This window comes from Oncorhynchus keta, chromosome 12 (genome assembly GCF_023373465.1).
Source record: "Oncorhynchus keta strain PuntledgeMale-10-30-2019 chromosome 12, Oket_V2, whole genome shotgun sequence".
NCBI lineage: Eukaryota > Metazoa > Chordata > Actinopteri > Salmoniformes > Salmonidae > Oncorhynchus > Oncorhynchus keta.
The window spans coordinates 52,500,510-52,508,009 of record NC_068432.1 but is presented as its reverse complement, the minus strand read 5'-3'; the positions used below and the strand labels follow the sequence as shown (position 1 = coordinate 52,508,009).

General features: G+C 46.1%; 1 protein-coding gene and 1 long non-coding RNA gene across 6 annotated transcripts in view; one reads left to right on the top strand and one right to left on the bottom strand.

Moving 5' to 3' along the window:
- Window positions 1-7,500, bottom strand: part of LOC118381633 (transcription factor 4-like) — a 539,774-nt gene that overhangs the window by 13,801 nt on the left and 518,473 nt on the right. The gene's annotated exons all lie outside the window — the stretch shown is intronic.
- LOC127906454 (uncharacterized) lies at window positions 165-1,799 on the top strand. 2 transcript variants are annotated; one of them, XR_008061441.1, is made up of 6 exons: window positions 165-458; window positions 523-657; window positions 722-842; window positions 907-1,002; window positions 1,067-1,169; window positions 1,234-1,799. It is a non-coding gene; the product is annotated as an uncharacterized LOC127906454 (long non-coding RNA). The 2 variants fall into 2 exon arrangements; XR_008061442.1 differs by lacking the exon at window positions 907-1,002.

The following is a 7,500-nucleotide window of genomic DNA, read 5'->3' as shown; positions in this document are numbered from 1 at the left end:
GTCTGAGGTACTTTGATTACACAGGAAGGAGATAGAAGGAGCAGTTTCCGGATCATGTGGGTCATGTTTGGGGCGGCAGGTAGCCTAGTGGTTAGAGTGTAGAGGCGGCAGGTAGCTTAGTGGTTAGAGTGTAGAGGAGGCAGGTAGCCTAGTGGTTAGAGTGTAGAGGAGGCAGGGTAGCCTAGTGGTTAGAGTGTAGAGGTGGCAGGGTAGCCTAGTGGTTAGAGTGTAGAGGCAGCAGGTAGCCTAGTGGTTAGAGTGTAGAGGAGGCAGGTAGTCTAGTGGTTAGAGTGTAGAGGTGGCAGGTAGCCTAGTGGTTAGAGTGTAGAGGAGGCAGGTAGTCTAGTGGTTAGAGTGTAGAGGAGGCAGGTAGCCTAGTGGTTAGAGTGTAGAGGCAGCAGGTAGCCTAGTGGTTAGAGTGTAGAGGAGGCAGGTAGTCTAGTGGTTAGAGTGTAGAGGTGGCAGGTAGCCTAGTGGTTAGAGTGTAGAGGAGGCAGGTAGTCTAGTGGTTAGAGTGTAGAGGAGGCAGGTAGCCTAGTGGTTAGAGTGTAGAGGCAGCAGGTAGCCTAGTGGTTAGAGTGTAGAGGAGGCAGGTAGTCTAGTGGTTAGAGTGTAGAGGTGGCAGGTAGCCTAGTGGTTAGAGTGTAGAGGAGGCAGGTAGCCTAGTGGTTAGAGTGTAGAGGCAGCAGGTAGCCTAGTGGTTAGAGTGTAGAGGAGGCAGGTAGTCTAGTGGTTAGAGTGTAGAGGAGGCAGGTAGCCTAGTGGTTAGAGTGTAGAGGCAGCAGGTAGCCTAGTGGTTAGAGTGTAGAGGAGGCAGGTAGTCTAGTGGTTAGAGTGTAGAGGTGGCAGGTAGCCTAGTGGTTAGAGTGTAGAGGAGGCAGGTAGTCTAGTGGTTAGAGTGTAGAGGAGGCAGGTAGCCTAGTGGTTAGAGTGTAGAGGCAGCAGGTAGCCTAGTGGTTAGAGTGTAGAGGAGGCAGGTAGTCTAGTGGTTAGAGTGTAGAGGTGGCAGGTAGCCTAGTGGTTAGAGTGTAGAGGAGGCAGGTAGTCTAGTGGTTAGAGTGTAGAGGAGGCAGGTAGCCTAGTGGTTAGAGTGTAGAGGCAGCAGGTAGCCTAGTGGTTAGAGTGTAGAGGAGGCAGGTAGTCTAGTGGTTAGAGTGTAGAGGTGGCAGGTAGCCTAGTGGTTAGAGTGTAGAGGCGGCAAGTAGCTTAGTGGTTAGAGTGTAGAGGCGGCAGGTAGCCTAGTGGTTAGAGTGTAGAGGAGGCAGGTAGTCTAGTGGTTAGAGTGTAGAGGAGGCAGGTAGCCTAGTGGTTAGAGTGTAGAGGCAGCAGGTAGCCTAGTGGTTAGAGTGTAGAGGCAGCAGGTAGCCTAGTGGTTAGAGGTGGCAGGTAACCTAGTGGTTAGAGTGTGGGGGGGCAGGTAACCTAGTGGTTAGAGTGTAGAGGAGGCAGGTAGCCTAGTGGTTAGAGTGTAGAGGAGGCAGGTAACCTAGTGGTTAGAGTGTAGAGGAGGCAGGTAACCTAGTGGTTAGAGGGTAGAGGTGGCAGGTAACCTAGTGGTTAGAGTGTAGAGGTGGCAGGTAACCTAGTGGTTAGAGTGTAGAGGAGGGAATGTAACCTAGTGGTTAGAGTGTAGAGGTGGCAGGTAGACTAGTGGTCAGTTAGACCAGTTAACCCACTGTTCCTAGACCAGTTAACCCAATGTTCCTAGACCAGTTAACCCACTGTTCCTAGACCAGTTAACCCACAGTTCCTAGACCAGTTAACCCACTGTTCCTAGACCAGTTAACCCACAGTTCCTAGACCAGTTAACCCACTGTTCCTAGACCAGCTAACCCACTGTTCCTAGATCAGTTAACCCACTGTTCCTAGACCAGTTAACCCACTGTTCCTAGGCCAGTTAACCCACTGTCCCTAGGCCAGTTAACCCACTGTCCCTAGGCCAGTTAACCCACTGTTCCTAGACCAGTTAACCCACTGTTCCTAGGCCATCATTGAAAATAATAATTTGTTCTAAACTGACTTAAATCAGTTAAATAAATCCATGTTTCTGGGTCATGTGCAAAACAAATGTGCTTCTATCTTCCTCAAGCAACTTTTTTTCCCAGCAGGAGAGAGAGACAAACAGTACAATCATAATAGCCCTCTCTGCAAATTATATTTGACCAAACTAATCTTTCTCTAATATCACAAAATCAGAAGGCTTCCTCATATTTTCCTGTATTTGTCCCCCTGAGTTCTCTTCATGTTGTGCCTTCTTCTTCTTCTCATGTCTATAGGACGTACTGTTCTCTTCTTCTTCTTCTTCTTCTTCTTCTTCTTCTTCTCATGTCTATAGGACGTACTGTTTTCTTCTTCTTCTTCTTCTTCTTCTTCTTCTTCTTCTTCTTCTTCTTCTTCTTCTTCTTCTTCTTCTTCTTCTTCTTCTCATGTCTATAGGACGTACTGTTCTCTTCTTCTTCTTCTTCTTCTTCTTCTTCTTCTTCTTCTTCTTCTTCTTCTTCTTCTTCTTCTTCTTCTTCTTCTTCTTCTTATGTCTATAGGACGTACTGTTCTCTTCTTCTTCTTCTTCTTCTTCTTCTTCTTCTTCTTCTTCTTCTTCTTATGTCTATAGGACGTACTGTTCTCTTCTTCTTCTTCTTCTTCTTCTTCTTCTTCTTCTTCTTCTTCTTCTTCTTATGTCTATAGGACGTACTGTTCTCTTTCTTCTTCTTCTTCTTCTTCTTCTTCTTCTTCTTCTTCTTCTTCTTCTCATGTCTATCTTGTTCTCTTCTTCTTCTTCTTCTTCTTCTTCTTCTTCTTCTTCTTCTTCTTATGTCTATAGGACTACTGTTTTCTTCTTCTTCTTCTTCTTCTTATGTCTATAGGACGTACTGTTCTCTTCTTCTTCTTCTTCTTCTTCTTCTTCTTCTATAGGACTTTCTCTTCTTCTTCTTCTTCTTCTTCTTCTTATGTCTATAGGACGTACTGTTCTCTTCTTCTTCTTCTTCTTCTTCTTCTTCTTCTTCTTCTTCTCATGTCTATAGGACGTACTGTTCTCTTCTTCTTCTTCTTCTTCTTCTTCTTCTTCTTCTTCTTCTTCATGTCTATAGGACGTACTGTTCTCTTCTTCTTCTTCTTCTTCTTCTTCTTCTTCTTCTCATGTCTATAGGACGTACTGTTCTCTTCTTCTTCTTCTTCTTCTTCTTCTTCTTCTTCTTCTTCTTCTCATGTCTATAGGACGTACTGTTCTCTTCTTCTTCTTCTTCTTCTTCTTCTTCTTCTTCTCATGTCTATAAGACGTACTGTTTTTCTTCTTCTTCTTCTTCTTCTTCTTCTTCTTCTTCTTATGTCTTCTTCTTTCTTCTTCTTATGTCTATAGGACGTACTGTTTTCTTCTTCTTCTTCTTCTTCTTCTTCTTCTTCTCATGTCTATAAGACGTACTGTTTTCTTCTTCTTCTTCTTCTTCTTCTTCTTCTTCTCATGTCTATAAGACGTACTGTTTTCTTCTTCTTCTTCTTCTTCTTCTTCTTCTTCTTCTCATGTCTATAAGACGTACTGTTTTCTTCTTCTTCTTCTTCTTCTTCTTCTTCTTCTTCTTCTTCTTCTTCTCATGTCTATAGGACGTACTGTTCTTCTTCTTCTTCTTCTTCTTCTTCTTCTTCTTCTCATGTCTATAAGACGTACTGTTTTCTTCTTCTTCTTCTTCTTCTTCTTCTTCTTCTTCTTCTTCTTCTTATGTCTATAGGACGTACTGTTCTCTTCTTCTTCTTCTTATGTCTATGTCTATAGGACGTACTGTTTTCTTCTTCTTCTTCTTCTTCTTCTTCTTCTTCTTCTTCTTCTCATGTCTATAAGACGTACTGTTTTCTTCTTCTTCTTCTTCTTCTTCTTCTTCTTCTTCTTCTTCTTCTTCTTATGTCTATAGGACGTACTGTTCTCTTCTTCTTCTTCTTCTTCTTCTTCTTCTTCTCATGTCTATAAGACGTACTGTTTTCTTCTTCTTCTTCTTCTTCTTCTTCTTCTTCTTCTTCTTCTTCTTCTTCTTATGTCTATAGGACGTACTGTTCTCTTCTTCTTCTTCTTCTTCTTCTTCTTCTCATGTCTATAAGACGTACTGTTTTCTTCTTCTTCTTCTTCTTCTTCTTCTTCTTCTTCTTCTTCTTCTTATGTCTATAGGACGTACTGTTTTCTTCTTCTTCTTCTTCTTCTTCTTCTTCTTCTTCTTCTCATGTCTATAGGACGTACTGTTCTCTTCCTCTTCTTCTTCTTCTTCTTCTTCTAATGTCTATAATATGTACTGTTCTCTTCTTCTTCTTCTTCTTCGTTTTCATATCTAGTCTCTTCTATAATCAGTCATATTGAGAGAGCAGCCCACATGGCCGTGCTCATGTAAGATCTGTTGACGTTAGCAACCCGCCCTACAGTCAGTCAGTAAGAGCTGTTGACGTTAGCAACCCGCCCTACAGTCAGTCAGTAAGAGCTGTTGACGTTAGCAACCCGCCCTACAGTCAGTCAGTAAGAGCTGTTGACGTTAGCAACCCGCCCTACAGTCAGTCAGTAAGAGCTGTTGACGTTAGCAACCCGCCCTACAGTCAGTCAGTAAGGGCTACAGTTGATTTTCCTGGTTTTGTGGGAAAAAAAGCGATAGGGCCAAAGAGGGTTTTGAACAATCCACTTGACTGTATTAAGCAGCCCTGTAACCCTGTAGTCCTGTAACCCTGTAACCCTGTAGTCCTGTAACCCTGTAGTCCTGTAACCCTGTAGTCCTGTAACCCTGTAGTCCTGTAACCCTGCAACCATGTAGTAATGTAACCCTGTAGTCCTGTAACCCTGTAACCCTGTAGCCCTGTAGTCTTGTAGTCCTGTAACCCTGTAGTCCTGTAACCCTGTAGCCTTGTAACCCTGTAGTCCTGTAGTCATGTAACCCTGTAGTCCTGTAGTCCTGTAACCCTGTAGTCCTGTAACCCTGTAGTCCTGTAACCCTGTAGTCCTGTAACCCTGTAGCCTTGTAACCCTGTAGTCCTGTAGTCCTGTAACCCTGTAGTCCTGTAACCCTGTAGCCTTGTAACCCTGTAGTCCTGTAACCCTGTAGTCCTGTAGTCCTGAAACCCTGTAACCCTGTAACCCTGTAGTCCTGTAACCCTGTAGTCCTGTAACCCTGTAACCCTGTAGTCCTGTAACACTGTAGTCCTGTAGTCCTGTAGTCCTGTAACCCTGTAACCCTGTAGCCCTGTAAACCTGTAGCCCTGTAGTCCTGTAGCCCTGTAACCCTGTAGTCCTGTAACCCTGTAGTCATGTAACCCTGTAACCCTGTAGTCCTGTAACCCTGTAACCCTGTAGTCCTGTAACCCTGTAGTCCTGTAACCCTGTAGTCTTGTAACCCTGTAGTCCTGTGGTCCTGTAGTCCTGTAGCCCTGTAACCCTGTAGTCCTGTAACCCTGTAGCCCTGTAGTCCTGTAGCCCTGTAACCCTGTAGCCCTGTAGCCCTGTAGTCATGTAACCCTATAGCCTTGTAACCCTGTAGTCCTGTAAACCTGTAGCCTTGTAACCCTGTAGCCCTGTAACCCTGTAGCCTTGTAACCCTGTAGTCCTGTAGCCCTGTAGTCCTGTAGCCCTGTAACCCTGTAGCCTTGTAACCCTGTAACCCTGTAGCCCTGTAACCCTGTAGCCCTGTAACCCTGTAGCCTTGTAACCCTGTAACCCTGTAGCCCTGTAAACCTGTAGCCCTGTAGTCCTGTAGAAGTGGTTGAGAGGAGCTGTGTGTAGATGAGACACGTGACAGACAGGAGCAGATGGCATCATGGCGTTCTGCACTAATGCTGTTAACGCTCGCCTGGATCGTTGGGCTCCCCGGCCCCCAGAGCATAGTACAGTACCTCCATCTCAGGACTAACACACGCATGGAGCCCCTGGTTGACTGCCTCAGAGCATAGTACAGTACAGCACCTCAATGTGTACCCCTGTCTGATCCTGGCTGCTCCCCCACTACCCACAACATCCCATCTCCCTGTTATGGATCGGCTGCCTGACTCTCCTGCCTGCTCCGTCTCATATTACAGCAACTCAGTACAGCACCTCCGTCTCATATTACAGCGACTCAGTACAGCACCTCCGTCTCATATTACAGCAACTCAGTACAGTACAGCACCTCCGTCTCATATTACAGCAACTCAGTACAGCACCTCCGTCTCATATTACAGCAACTCAGTACAGTACAGCACCACCGTCTCATATTAGCTAACAGCGGGTTGCAGTGGGTTCCATGGCACAAGCAGGGAGCCCAGCTAACAGCGGGTTGCAGTGGGTTCCATGGCACAAGCAGGGAGCCCAGCTAACAGCGGGTTGGCACAAGCAGGGCCCAGCTTCCATGGCACAAGCAGGGAGCCCAGCTAACAGCGGGTTGCAGTGGGTTCCATGGCACAAGCAGGGAGCCCAGCTAACAGCGGGTTGCAGTGGGTTCCATGGCACAAGCAGGGAGCCCAGCTAACAGCGGGTTGCAGTGGGTTCCATGGCACAAGCAGGGAGCCCAGCTAACAGCGGGTTGCAGTGGGTTCCATGGCACAAGCAGGGAGCCCAGCTAACAGCGGGTTGCAGTGGGTTCCATGGCACAAGCAGGGAGCCCAGCTAACAGCGGGTTGCAGTGGGTTCCATGGCACAAGCAGGGAGTGGGTTCCATGGCACAAGCCCAGCCATGGCACAAGCAGGAGCCCAGCTAACAGCCCAGCTAACAGGGGTTGCAGTGGGTTCCATGGCACAAGCAGGGCTAACAGCGGGTTGCAGCCCAGCTAACAGCGGGTTGCAGTGGGTTCCATGGCACAAGCAGGGAGCCCAGCTAACAGCGGGTTGCAGTGGGTTCCATGGCACAAGCAGGGAGCCCAGCTAACAGCGGGTTGCAGTGGGTTCCATGGCACAAGCAGGGAGCCCAGCTAACAGCGGGTTGCAGTGGGTTCCATGGCACAAGCAGGGAGCCCAGCTAACAGCGGGTTGCAGTGGTCCAGACAGGAGAGGACCAGTGCCTGGATTAGGCATGTGTCATCAAATGTAAAACCCACACACACAAAAAAACCCTCTCAAAATACTTGGAAACGTCATGAATTATCTGAGCGTATAACGTCAAACATATTGAAAACCAATCAATCTATTCTAGTTTAAACACTACGGGACTCAATAGAACAACGTGTTTGTGAATAATATCCAACCACTTCTGACAAACTATTGAAAGTGAGACATAAAAGGTATTGTCCCAAAACTAGAGAAGAAGAAAGTGAGACATAAAAGGTATTGTCCCAAAACTAGAGAAGAAGAAAGTGAGACATAAAAGGTATTGTCCCAAAACTAGAGAAGAAGAAAGTGAGACATAAAAGGTATTGTCCCAAAACTAGAGAAGAAGAAAGTGAGACATAAAAGGTATTGTCCCAAAACTAGAGAAGAAGAAAGTGAGACATAAAAGGTATTGTCCCAAAACTAGAGAAGAAGAAAGTGAGACATAAAAGGTATTGTCCCAAAACTAGAGAAGAAGA